General features: G+C 37.1%; 1 protein-coding gene across 6 annotated transcripts in view; it reads right to left on the reverse strand.

Annotated features, from left to right (window-relative positions):
* Positions 1–13,118, reverse strand: part of THRB (thyroid hormone receptor beta) — a 377,970-nt gene that overhangs the window by 338,592 nt on the left and 26,260 nt on the right. The gene's annotated exons all lie outside the window — the stretch shown is intronic.

Consider the following 13,118-nt stretch of genomic DNA (forward strand, 5'->3'; position numbering starts at 1 on the left):
TTACCGAGGTGGGGCGAAACCAGGAACCTTGCTCCAACTCCCACAGTGCAACTGATAGCAGAAGGTTGGGGGTTGGGCTAGTAGAAGCCTCAGCCCCCAGTCCTCAGTGTACCCAGGATCACAGGCTGTTGGAACACATTCTTTAGACTCTAGAGACCATCGGAGTATACAAATTTGCTGACTGGCTCTTAGCTACCAACTTTAGAAGAAGTGAGAAAGACTCTTGGAGGCCCAGGAGAGGAAGCTTTTTTCCTTTGCTTGTCGTGGTGCCATACTGAGGGCTAGAGCTAGAGACAAGAGGAGACAACAGTGATACTTGTTCTATCTTTATTAAACATACAATATGTCATTTGTCATGGATTTTTTACATTGTTTTTGACTTTTCAAGATATGGTATTGGGGCACCTGGGTGGCTCAGTGGGTTAAACCTCTGCCATCAACTCAGGTCATGATCTCAGGGTCCTGGATTCGAGCCCCGCATCGGGCTCTCTGCTCAGCAGGGAGCCTGCCTCCCCCCCTCTCTCTGCCTGCCTCTCTGCCTACTTGTGATCTCTGTCAAATAAATAAATAAAATCTTTAAAAAAAAAAGATATGGTATTAAAATATTTATCTTGGTTACTTCATTTTTTTGGTGTCCAAATAAGTGAGGTCTTGCTCACCTCACCTTAGTGCTGGCCCTGCCCTGCCACCAACCTCACTGTTTCCATCTTATGTCTGAATCTACAAATGGAAGGTCTAGGCAGCGTGGTTGAGATGCTCACAGTTGATGTAAGAAGGGGAGAAGAGCCCAAAGCAGACAAGAAAAACATCTACCATATTCCAAGTGCTATGCCAGGCATTTATCTGCATTTTTTCTGGTCACCACCTATGAGGAAGACATAAACCTCCACCCAAGGAAGCTAAGGTTCTGAGAAACATGCTTCCTTCCACTTTCCTTCACTCAAGAAATGGCCCCACAGGTTATTTGGTGTTCAAGACAGAAACCTGAGAGTTGTCCGTGATTCTTCAGCTCAAATCAACTGCACCAACTGCCAACACTTCTAACTTTCCATGGTCAGCCAACTTGTAAATGGGGGAGTAAAATTCAAAAGATGGTCTATTTGATGACACTCTCCATATGTATTGTCATATTTGCCACCTCTCCAAGGAAAGTCAGAGTCACTGAATGTTTTGATATCCAATGGCCAGTCCAGGACAAGTCTGGATCACTTCCAAGTGCTGACTGTTTTGAATAGGAGAAACGTTCCCAACCACACATTAAAGCATTCACTATTTGACAAATACACTTATGAGGCATATAGAGCATTATTAACTCATTTGATTTTCATAACAACTCTATGAGATGATTCCTATTTTTATTTCTATTTTACTACTAAGGAAATAGAGAAGGTAATTGCTAATTTGCTCATTGTCATATAGTTTGTGAGAGCGGGGAATTCATATTCTAACCTAATCGCTCTGGCTTTAGAACACACACTCTTAACCATGACACCGTATCTTCAAAATAATCTGAAATGCACTCAACCTTATTGGTTTTCCACTGCCCCATTTTTGTCCAAGTTACCATCACATCCTGTTCCAACAAGGGCAAAAAGCCTCCTAACTGCTCATCTTGGTTCTATTTCTACTTCAGTTCCACACATCAATCTTTATGAAGCAGCCAACAAGTTCTTTTAAAGTTTACATCAGAACATGTCATTTCCTCTGCTAAAATCCTCAAAATGATTCGACTACTTTCTGAGTATAATACAAACTTCTTAATGTGGTCTACAGCCTCTTATGTGAACTAGCTTCTGCCCTCTTCTGAGATTGTGTCCCCTATCATTTTCTATCTCACTTACTACCTATCTACCCTACTGACCTTCTTCTTGCCCTTCCTTGCAAACTCTTTCCTGCCTCATGGACTTTGAACATGCTGTTGCCTCTGTTTGCAATGCTCTCCTCCTTTCCTGACTAGCTATATTGAATCGTCCATATGTGTCAGAGTACTCCCCTGACTTGTTAGTCTAAAATAGATTTTCCTATTATTCTCTCTTAGCATCTCTTCCTTATCTTCATAGAGATTTAAAAATGTGTAACTCTACATTTATTTGTATTTTTACTTGATTTTTGTCTGTAAGCTCCATATGAGGCATAATCAAGGTCAGTTTTATCCACCACCTTAGTCCCAACACCTAACCCAGGGCCTGAAGTTGACAGCACAGTTATTTGCTGAATGAATGAGTTAACCCTGGGATAGCTCTTATAAAGACTTTAATTAATTAACTGAGGAGGGCACATAAATAATTAATATCATCGATTTTAGTAAAAGAGATCCTTAAAAAGAAAGAAAACATGTATATATGTACATATACATGTATGTGTATTACACTTCTTTGTTTCCAACATGTAAAGAAAAATTATTCAATCATTGAAAAATACATAGAAGGTAAGAACCAAAAATCTCTAAGGAATGATTTTTCAAAGATCTTACAGTATATCTAGCTTTCTTTTTTTAAATTCTTGTGTTATCATCATGACTATCAATCCCAATAAGATGAGAATGAAACTCTCAACTGTTTTTATGTAATCATGGCACATACTGGTGTTCCATAGCCATCTATCAACGATAAGCTATGGGAAATTTCAATCGCATATCTTTGATAATTTATTTCTCTTCATAACCTAGAGATTGATTTTCTCACTAGTGCAAAATCTCTTAGCAGGAACTAGCTAATTTTACATTGTACATGATTTTATATGGTCCCATTATGTCACAGATGTTTTAGTAATAAAGATCGATTCTTCATGTCTCTGTATAATAGATAATTATTTGGATTGAGATCAAGGTATCTATTCTTTAGGATAACAAAACTCCTAAAAAAGTAAATGAATAGAACAGAACAGAATATCCCAATATTCCATTGGGATATATGGGAGAAAAATTGCAAATCATTTATCTGATAAGGCACTTGTATCTAGACTATATAAACAATTCAATAATATGAAGACAACACAATTCAAAACAGGCAAAGGATCTGAGAGGACATTTCTCCAAAAACGATACAAAAATAATCAATAAACAAACATGCAAAAATGCTTGACATCCTTGGCCTTAAGAGAAATGGAACTCCCAATCCCAGGAAGATACCATTTTATACCTACCAAGATTGTAATAATCCCAAAAGTGGAAAATATTAATTGCTGTTGAGGATGTGGAGAAATTGGAACCCTTACATCCTGCTGTTAGGAATGTAAAATGCTGCAGCATTTTGGAAAACAGTCTGGCAGTTCTTCAAAAGGTTAAAAATAAAGTCACCATATGACCCAGCAATTTTACTCCTAGGTATGTATACACCTAAGAGAGAGGAAACCACATGTCTACACAAAACCTTGCCCATAAATGTTCAATGCAGCGTTATGCATAACAGCCAAAAGATGCAACAAACCCAGAGTTACTCAGCTCATGAATGGAAAATGAAATATGATATATCCATGCACTGGAATATTATTCAGCAATAAAAAGAAATACCGGTACATGCTACATCATAGATAAACCTTGAGAATGTTAAGTGAACAATATCCAGTCAGAAAAGACCATATATTATATGACTCCATTTATATACGGAATTTCCAGAACAGGCAAATTCACAAAGTAGAGTTGTGGTTGCTTAGGGTTGGGGGGTTGAGATGAGGAGTGTTAAGAACCAGGTTTCCTTTGGGGGTGGTACAAATGATCTAAAGTTAGTGGTGATTGCTGCACAACAGTGTGACCATATTTTTTTAAAAAACACTGAATGGTACACATACTTTAAATGAGTGAGTTGGATGGTATGTGAATTATAGCTCAATAAGGTTGTTATGAAAAATAATGGAATATGCTTTTTACAACACTTTAAAACTAGACCTATGTTTGGCATTACATTGGTGGGTATGGCTTCCCCAAAGAGTATCTACATTTGCTTTCAAGCAAAGAAGATGAGTTTTAGATGAGATTTTTTTCAAAAAGAATTTATGATCTCCTTCACTTACAATTCCCAGTCTGTTATCTCCAACACTGTTTAGAGACAGACTTAAAATCTTTGGGCCAGATTTATAGGTTTTTAGAATGTGACAAGATGTAAAAGATGATGATTTTAGAGTAAGGAAACTAAGAGCCCAAGAGAATAAACATCTTTCCCAGGATTATAAAAGTAATGACAAAGAGAATCAGGGCTTTCCAGACTGAAGCCTGATTTTTATTTTTCAATAGCACTATATGAAAGGTAGAGTAGTGCATGGCATTTTCCAAAACTGCACCAGCAATTGCGCCCAAAGTGCTACACAACTAAGTCTCATGTGTGGAAAAGGAAACCCATTCAATGTATGAAAAGAGCAAGGATGAAGTCCACACAGTGATTGCTTCCTTTTGATCCATTTCTTCAATTAACGTTAACCAAGTGCTTGTCTATGTGCTAGGCACTGTGTGAATAAAGACTTGCCATCGTTCTTAAAGACAGCAGAGACTGGGAAGTTCAGATTCGAGTCTCTTTCTTCAGTATTGAACACTTTGGTCACCTCCATCACTCAGTTCCTAAGTAGGTTTGGAAGGCACTGCAAAGGGATATTCAATTTGATTTTGAATCCTGCCTTCAATCTTCCCAGCAAAACCTTTCTTTTCCTACCTTCTCTTCTTTATCAAACACTTGCCTCTGATAGCCTGAGAGATCTCACCCAATCTGGGGGCTTTGATGATCCCATGTATTCTGTTAGCATCAGTGAGAAATATGAATTCAAAAAGTGATTTGGTTTCTTAGTGTTGCTGAGGGTTGAGGAGACAACACAACTTCAGTTAAATCATTACTTATAACTCAATTCAAAACACTGGTATCAACATTATGCTTTAAAAAATAATCAGACTAATCTGTTGAGATAGGAATTTTGACCCTGAAAGTTAATTTTTCACTTCTATATTCCTTTGCTACCTCCCTTTCCCAATTTTCCTCTATGTCAGAAAGTCTAAACTGCCTAGGAAAATTCTGGCTTCCTTCTAAGGGGGATATTTTATTAACAGGCAGAGAGGAGAGAACTGTATTATAAGATTCGGTGAAATAAAGGATTGATTTCTACTACTCCATTTCGTCTGGCTGATGAGGAGAAATGGATGTGCCAGACCCAGTGCTGGTGTAAGTGGGATGGAGAATGTGATGATGCTGTTTTGACATTACTATTATTGCTTTACTCTCTGAAACACATTTTTAAAGCATTCTATCATCCGCTTCACTGAATTTCTCTGCAAACTATTATCTTCTCGCGTCAGTCAGTAAGAAAGAAAGCATACAGTCTTTAGATTCTCAGAGAAAGGCATTTAAAAATAAGTTGAAAGTCTTCATACAGCTTATACGAATGCATTCCTTTACTCTGGGTTGGTTGTCACTGGATAGAAACTGTGTCAAAAGGAAACCAGGTCCTCTCCATTTTATGAAACTATGAATTAGAGTTTTGTACTTAATAGTGACTAATGTGTATAACCATCTTCCTCTCATCAGTGACCAGCTTGTATGCTCTCCAGCTTATTAATAATTCTCTTTCAGAGTCTTTACTCATTTGGCCTAGATAGAGCACTGCCTAGCCTCCAGAGAGAGCAAGGGGGGCAAAGGTGGGGAATTGTGAAATCACTTAATTCCTGATTTGTCATTCTAGAAATAATTTTGGGGGAAAGAGGATAAAACTGGGGTAAAGTGTGGGTCATGGGGTTTTTAAGTGTCATAGATTCACAAATCTCACTTAATTGCGTTACTACTTAGACTTTATGGGACTATGTGATATTTGGAAGAAATAGGGGAGCGAGGGAAGGAAATCTCATTAGGAAGGAACCCAAGAAACTTTATAATCCTATACTTTTCTACACTAGCAGGTCAGATGTCCCAGCGAGGATATTTGCCTTTAGAGAAAGATTAGGCACTTTTGGGAGCTCAATGGGAGCCCATCAGGGCCATAATGGTGGCGATTACCCAGTCATTGCTCCATTGATTTCCACCAGAGCTTCTCAGACAGTGACGAGTCACCTGGACATCTTGTTCAGTGCAGATTCTAGCCCTGCAGCTCTGAGGTAGAGCCTGAGACTCTGCATTGCTAATAAGCTGCTCTGGGGCTGGCCTAGGACTCAAGGTTCTGAAAAAAAGGTAGCAAGGTAAAAGAAAAAAAAAAAAAAACTTTTGGGCTAAAGGACAGTAGGCATGGTGGGCTGATAATACCTGCCAGACAAATTATTTCAGCATCATCTTTTGTTCCTAAAAGACGAAGCAGCTTAATTTGGTCGACTGCTTTACTTTCAAGCTCTTTTCAGGCATGCTTCACAGAGCTCAAGACCCCATTACTTCTACAGAAGACTGAAATTATGCCCTGTCATTTATATTCAATTGCCTTTGGGTATGAAGAAAAAAGTAGCTTTCTTCTCCCCAATTGCAATATCATTGCCTCTCAGTGAGTTAAGCACTTTCAACTCTTTCAGACCACTCAGTAGGATACTAGTTCATTCACTGACTGCTAATAATTTAGCCTATTACTTCCAATTTCCTCCATCAGACTGTTTATAAATGGTAAAACCGACTGAGTCAAGGCACCCTCCCCTTCCCCCACAGTGCAGTAAATGCCATATCAGTAGCCTATAAGAATGGATATTCCTCTGTGAATACCTAACACTAAACCCTGGGAGAATTAGATTCCTATTGTCCAAAAAGAAAGCCCAAACTCCAAACCAGTAAGAGTGACATAATAAGAAAGAAGACATTAGACAGAGCTTCAGATGTCCACTCCACATGGGCTGGCCTTTAGTTCTCAAATATGTTGCACATTATAAATATCCTAAAAGAAAAAGAATCAAGGTATCCAGTTTTTATGTAAGTGCTTGTAATGCAAATATTAATTGAGAATGTATTTATTTGTATTTGGGGGGCACGATACCACATTTTTACTTTCAAAATACAGTTTGGTAAACAGCAAAAGCATTAAATTTTAGCCATTCGTTTGTTTTTGATGTAGTGCTCCATGATTCATTAGTTTCATGTAACACCTGGTGTTCATCACAACACATGCCCTCCTTAATACCATCACCCAAATAATACATTATGTGTTAATTAAAAAATAATTCACAAAATAAAAATTTTAAGTTAAATAAAAAAATTTTAGTCATTCCGTTCTAAGAAATCATTTCAAACCACATAAATCACCCATGCTTAATGTCTTACCCACTGCCCCATTACTTGCTCTGACTTCCCTTAAAAAGAATGTTCTTCTATGTCTTTAAGGAGATTCTTTTTAGCACATTTTCCTAATGGGATTTTAGAGTATATTATTTGGTGAACTCTGTCATTCTAATAGCAAAATAGAAACGTGAAAAGAACAGCCTTATTTATCTTTCTAAATTTAAGCAGAAATTTTTTCTTGTTCTATATCACCCAATGTTAAATAAATTGACTGACATAAATTATAAAGCTAACATCATTGGGAGCATCATAGAGTTTAGAGATGATCAGAAAAAAATGCACTAAAAAACAATTTACTCTCAATTATATCCACTAACAATGGGGGCATAGAAGTGATTTGTGGGCATAAAACCCACTGTGTGGGTTTTATAATGTTCACAATTTTTTTGCATCATATTTCTTTTTATATTCCCAACATGTTGTACAGACGAATATTTATATGCTTTTTCTTTGTTCCTTTAACCTAACCTCTTCTAAACAGGAAGAACATGAAACTTTCAGTTTGTATTTCATTAAGTAAGTGTTGAGTATCTAGAGAGTTAGTAACTCGGCTGTGAGAGCATGTTTGCGGACTTATTCTGTGGTTAGGATTCAGTGTTAGTACTGAAATTTTTAGGGGTCCCCTCCAGAGCTGGCTGGTCCCAGAAACAAATGAGAACAGGTGAAATGTGTAGCAAATGCTTCCTGCCCTCTCTGCTTCCATTTACTAATACTCTATTTCCGCAAAAAGGTCAGAATTTTAGTTGATAAATATTTCACGAGTTCTTCTTACAGGGTTGTTTGTTTTGTTGCAAATGATTCCAGAAGACCGAACAATTGTGAAGACCCAAATGATATTGTTCAAGTTCTCTCTCTACAGATTGTGATGTCTGAAATTTGATGGAAAGTTATGCATTTATTTTCAAATACACCATTTTCTAGGCAAGGAGTATAGATTTCCAATAGTTCCACAATTCCCAAAAGGTTAAGAACTACCATGCCTAAAAGAATTTAAATGAGCGAGAAAAAAATCCATCAGAATAACTTTGGAGAGGTTAGCCCAGTTTTGAGTTTCGGAGTGAGGCAGGTCTGATTTCAAGTCTGTATTATGCCACTCACTATCTGTGCCACCTCAGGCAGGTTACTCAACCTCTCTGAGCTACAATTCTTTTTTCTCTAGTGTGGGGATAACACTAGAGCCTACCTTCTTGAACTGTTGTGAAGATCAAGTATAGTGTCTGCAAAGAGCTCGGCACAATGTTGGCATGCTGTATCCTCTCAATAAATAGTAGCTGCTTCTATTTTTACTATTATTATTTATTTTACTTGCATTATGAAAGATGATTGGATGGCAGAAGCTTTATCTACCAAGTAATAAGGCAGATTACTCTAACACTTTTTGCAGATGGCTAATAAAACAGTGGTGTGGCAAATTAGCTTAATGATTAAGTCATCTTTGACCAAGTCAGAGATAAACACATTTGTTCTCTGAAGTGATATGATTTTATTTACTTTAACTATAGCATTTCTAATCTAGTGACATGATATAAGTGGGTTTTAAAGATTCACTAAAAAGTTTTCCAAGAATTTTCCAAATTATGGAACGACTATGATTTCTGAACTTAAGAGTTTTCATACAGCATGCAAATTATTCAAGGATTTTGTATTCAGCTGTGTTCAAGACAACACCTTTTTTTTGTTGAGAAATTGATGCTTTTCTTTTTCTCTTTTTTTTTTTTAAAGATTTTATTTATTTGACAGAGAGAAATCACAAGTAAGCAGAGAGGCAGGCAGAGAGAGAGGAGGAAGCAGGCTCCCCGCTGAGCAGTAAGCCCGATGTGGGGCTCGAACCCAGAACCTGGGATCATGACCTGAGCCGAAGGCAGCGGCTTAACCCACTGAGCCACCCAGGTGCCCCGAAATTGATGCTTTTCTTAAATGGATGTTAATAGAACTTAAAATATGGTACATCGAGAGTATATTGGCATATAACTATAAAAATAATTTTAAGGAATAATGTTCAGTGACATGGAATAATGTTCATCACACATTAAGGAAAAACAGGCAGTGCACAAAATAGTGTGAAGTCTCATCCCATTTTTGTACAACAGTGACACAGAAAAATGGCCGGAAGGAAATACACCAACATTTTGATGGTGGGTGGCAAGATGATGGATGAGTTTCTACACTGAACATTTTTGCTTTTGTAAATAAAATAATAATAAAAGATATTAAAAGTGAATGGCTAAAGATTAAAAACTCATCAGCTGTGTGATATCCCAGAAAAGGTCTGAGATGACCTGCACTTGGGTTCAAGGCCAAGACGTGAGCATACTGAAATGATAACCTCACACAAGTTACCTCCCCATTTTGGGTTAAATATTGCTCTCTGGAATTGAGAAGGCTTGAATAAATGATCTCTATGTTCCTTTCCAATTTGACATTCTAGAATTCCAGAAGTATGGCCACATGTGGCAGAAAAGCTCTTTTGGTTTTTCAAGCTAGCCTACAAACGATGAGTGGTGCTGTAGGAGTAACACTGGAATGAGGTCCCTTTATTTTCAAAATTTTCCGTGTTGTTGATTTTTTTTTTAAACAATAAGGATGTTATTCCTTTGATAATTAACAAAAATAAAAGGAAAAAATCATTTGAAATGGGTAAGGGGCTCAATTATACACATGGGCTCACAAACAAACTGAACCATCTGGTACATAATGTACCTTTAAAATGGATTCACATTTTATTTGACCTAAACAAATCAGTCAAAAAAAAAAAAAGTTCCAGAATTGATAGCTGTAAATCTGGAATAAATGACTCAAGTCAAATAGAATAGACTCTTGTTGTGAGAAGTCGGTGGTTTTCTAAAGAAAATTCTCAGATGGAACTATCACTCACAGCATTCTGGGAGTAAGGTATTGCTAACATCGTGCTCTGGTCCAAACTATTAAATATCAGGAAAATACCTATGTGATTAAAATTGTTTTACATAATAAGTAGCAAGGAAATCAGATTACTTGAAGCCTAAAAATCCAAACAGAACAAAACACGTTTTAAACTGCTACCTTTTGGCCCTGTGTCTAAAATGAATGTCCTGAATCCCACTTTCTATGAGCCCTGAAAAAGAGAGAGGGAAGGAAATTCTTTGGTCCTGCCCAGATTCTTCCCCTGGAACTGGCAGGTTTTACAGCTGCCAATGAGAAGTTTCCTCGAGGTGCTTTTTAAAGGGCATTGAAAGGCGGCAAACAGTGACCCAGAAGCCTGGGAAAAATACCCAGTTTCTCAGGCTACCAGCCCCACCCCCTTCTGGGCAAGGCACTCAGCTGAGAGGAGCTAGTACCCAAAACTGATCTGCTTCTATGCATGAGCAAGAGCAATTTTCCACCCACACTGTGTAACCCTGCTCCTGTCCCTACTGTAGGGTTACACTATTTGGCTTCTCTCCTGGACAGAGGGGAGACTCATCCCACAGTTATCTATTTGGGCCCTGCTATTGACAAAGAGATTGGTTTGACCTGATTAGTAAGAACACGGGGCTGTTTTCTGTAAGCAAGGGCCAGTTAAGAAGGGAGGAAGAAGTATCTGAAACCTTAACAGAATGTTAAATGGATTAAGATTTCTACATAACTTTGTGTGTAGAAAAAGTGTTTGAAGGAGGGGTGAAAGAGCTCGCTTTATACCATCTCATTTCTAAACTTAATAATAATCCTTAAAGACCCTGCTGATATTATATTTTAAAAGGCATGTGTAATTATGATACAGCTACATGAAGCAAGTTTAAAATTCAATCTGCTTGGGCAATTTTCACTGTGATTAAAAATTGGTTCAAAAGTATATTTGATTTCAGCCTAGAGAATCTCATGGGGGACAAACTACTTCCCAAGAATTAGAAAGACAGACTTAGAAGCTGTTGATTAGCAAGAATTGCCAACTATTCTCTAAGTATTAATGAATACCCATGGGTACAGCCCTGCCCCTGTAGGTCATATTATCACCATTTAGCACACTGATGCAGTGATTTGTTAAGTAGGATCCTTTATAAAAGAGTTATTGACACCTCAAAAATGTGTAAGAACACCCTTAAAAAATGGTTGAACTAATTTGGTAAATATGGTGCATTTCAACAGAAATGCATAGATAAAGATAAATTTTTAGGTCATTAAATTTTGGCCCAATAATTAGGTCATTAAATTTTGGCCCAAATGGCCAATGGTGATGGCATAGTCTTTTTTAAAGACTCATCTTAATATCTTGTTTTACCTAATATGGATGTTGTTACTTTAGCTTTGATTTAATTCATATTTCCCTCATATAGCTGCTGCCATCCATTATTTTCATGGTTTGTGAGTCACTGTGTTTTAGGTATGCTGCTTATAAATGACATATTGCCAGAGCTTGTACTTTTATGCAATCTGGCAATCTTTGTCTTCAAATTGGAGAATTTAATTCATTTATCTTTATTATGGTTAAATATATACTTGGATCTATTTCAGTTGTATTATTTTATTATTGTTGTTTTATACTGGCCACACTTTTTCCTTGGCATTTTTCTCCCTTCTTTCTTGCTATTTATTGTATCAATTTATTGAATTTTCTTTATTTCCCTACCAGTTTGGAAGTCATTCATTTACTATGGAGGTTATCCCTAAATTTGTGTATCCAACCAGCAAAAAGACAAGAAATGGGGCACCTAGGTGGCTCAGTTGGTGAAGCAGCCGACTTCCACTCGGGTTGTGATCTCGGGGTTGTGGGATTGGGTCCCAAGTTGGGCTCTATCCTCAGTGGGGAGTCTGCTTCTCCCTTTTCCTCTGTCCCTCCCCCTGACTTGTGCTCTTTCTCTTTCTCTCTCAAATAAACAAAATCTTAAAAAGAAAAAGAAGACAAGAAACAGCAAGTGTTGGTCACGATTTGGAGAAAAAGGAACCCTCATGCACTACTGATGAGAATGAAAATTGGTACCACCACTGTAGAAAACAGTATGGAGGTTCCTCAAAAAATTAAAACTAGAAATACCACATGACCCATAATTCTACTATTGGGTATTTATCCAGGGAAAACAAAAACACTAACTTGAAAAGATATACACTCCTACGTTTATTATAGTATTATTTACAATAACCAAGACATGGAAACACTTAAGTACCCAACAAAAGACAAATGGATAAGAAAAAAGTGGTATATATATAGGATAGAATAATGTACAGCCATAAAAAAGATATGATTGTGGCATTTGAAATAACATGGATGGACCTACAGGGCATTATGCTAAGTGAAATAAATCAGACTGAGAAAGACAAATACCATATGATTCCACTCATAAATGGAATCTTAAAAAATAAATAAACAAGCAAAAAAGTGAATTGGAGCTATATATACAGAGAACAAAGTGATGGTTGCTAGAGGGGAGGAGAGTGGGTAAGATGAGTGAAGTGGAGAAGGAGATACAGGCCTCTGGTTATGGAATGAGTAAGTCCTTATAAAAAGCAGAGCAAGGGGAATACAATCAATGATACTGTAATACTCATATAATGGGACAGATGGTAGCTTTCCTTGTGAACATAGGATAATGTATAAACTTGTCAAATCACTAGGTTGTATACCTAAAACTAAGGTAACATTCATTGTATGTCAACTATACTCAAAAAATTTTTTTTTCTATCCTTCTCTAGAGTAATACAAAGACTACAAAAGATATTACTTCTACTTCCTCCTTACCCCATGCTATTATGGTACAGTAGTTCACTATTATTTTTAATAAACACACCAAAGTAGTTACTGCCAAACTACGGAAGCAGCCCAAACGTCCACTGATAGATGAATGGAGTAAGAAGATGTGGTATAGATATATGATGGAATATTACTCAGCCATAAAAAAGAATGAAACCTTGCCATTTGCAACAACATGGATGGACCTA

This window comes from Lutra lutra, chromosome 1 (assembly GCF_902655055.1).
Source record: "Lutra lutra chromosome 1, mLutLut1.2, whole genome shotgun sequence".
In the NCBI taxonomy this organism is placed as follows: Eukaryota; Metazoa; Chordata; class Mammalia; order Carnivora; family Mustelidae; genus Lutra; species Lutra lutra.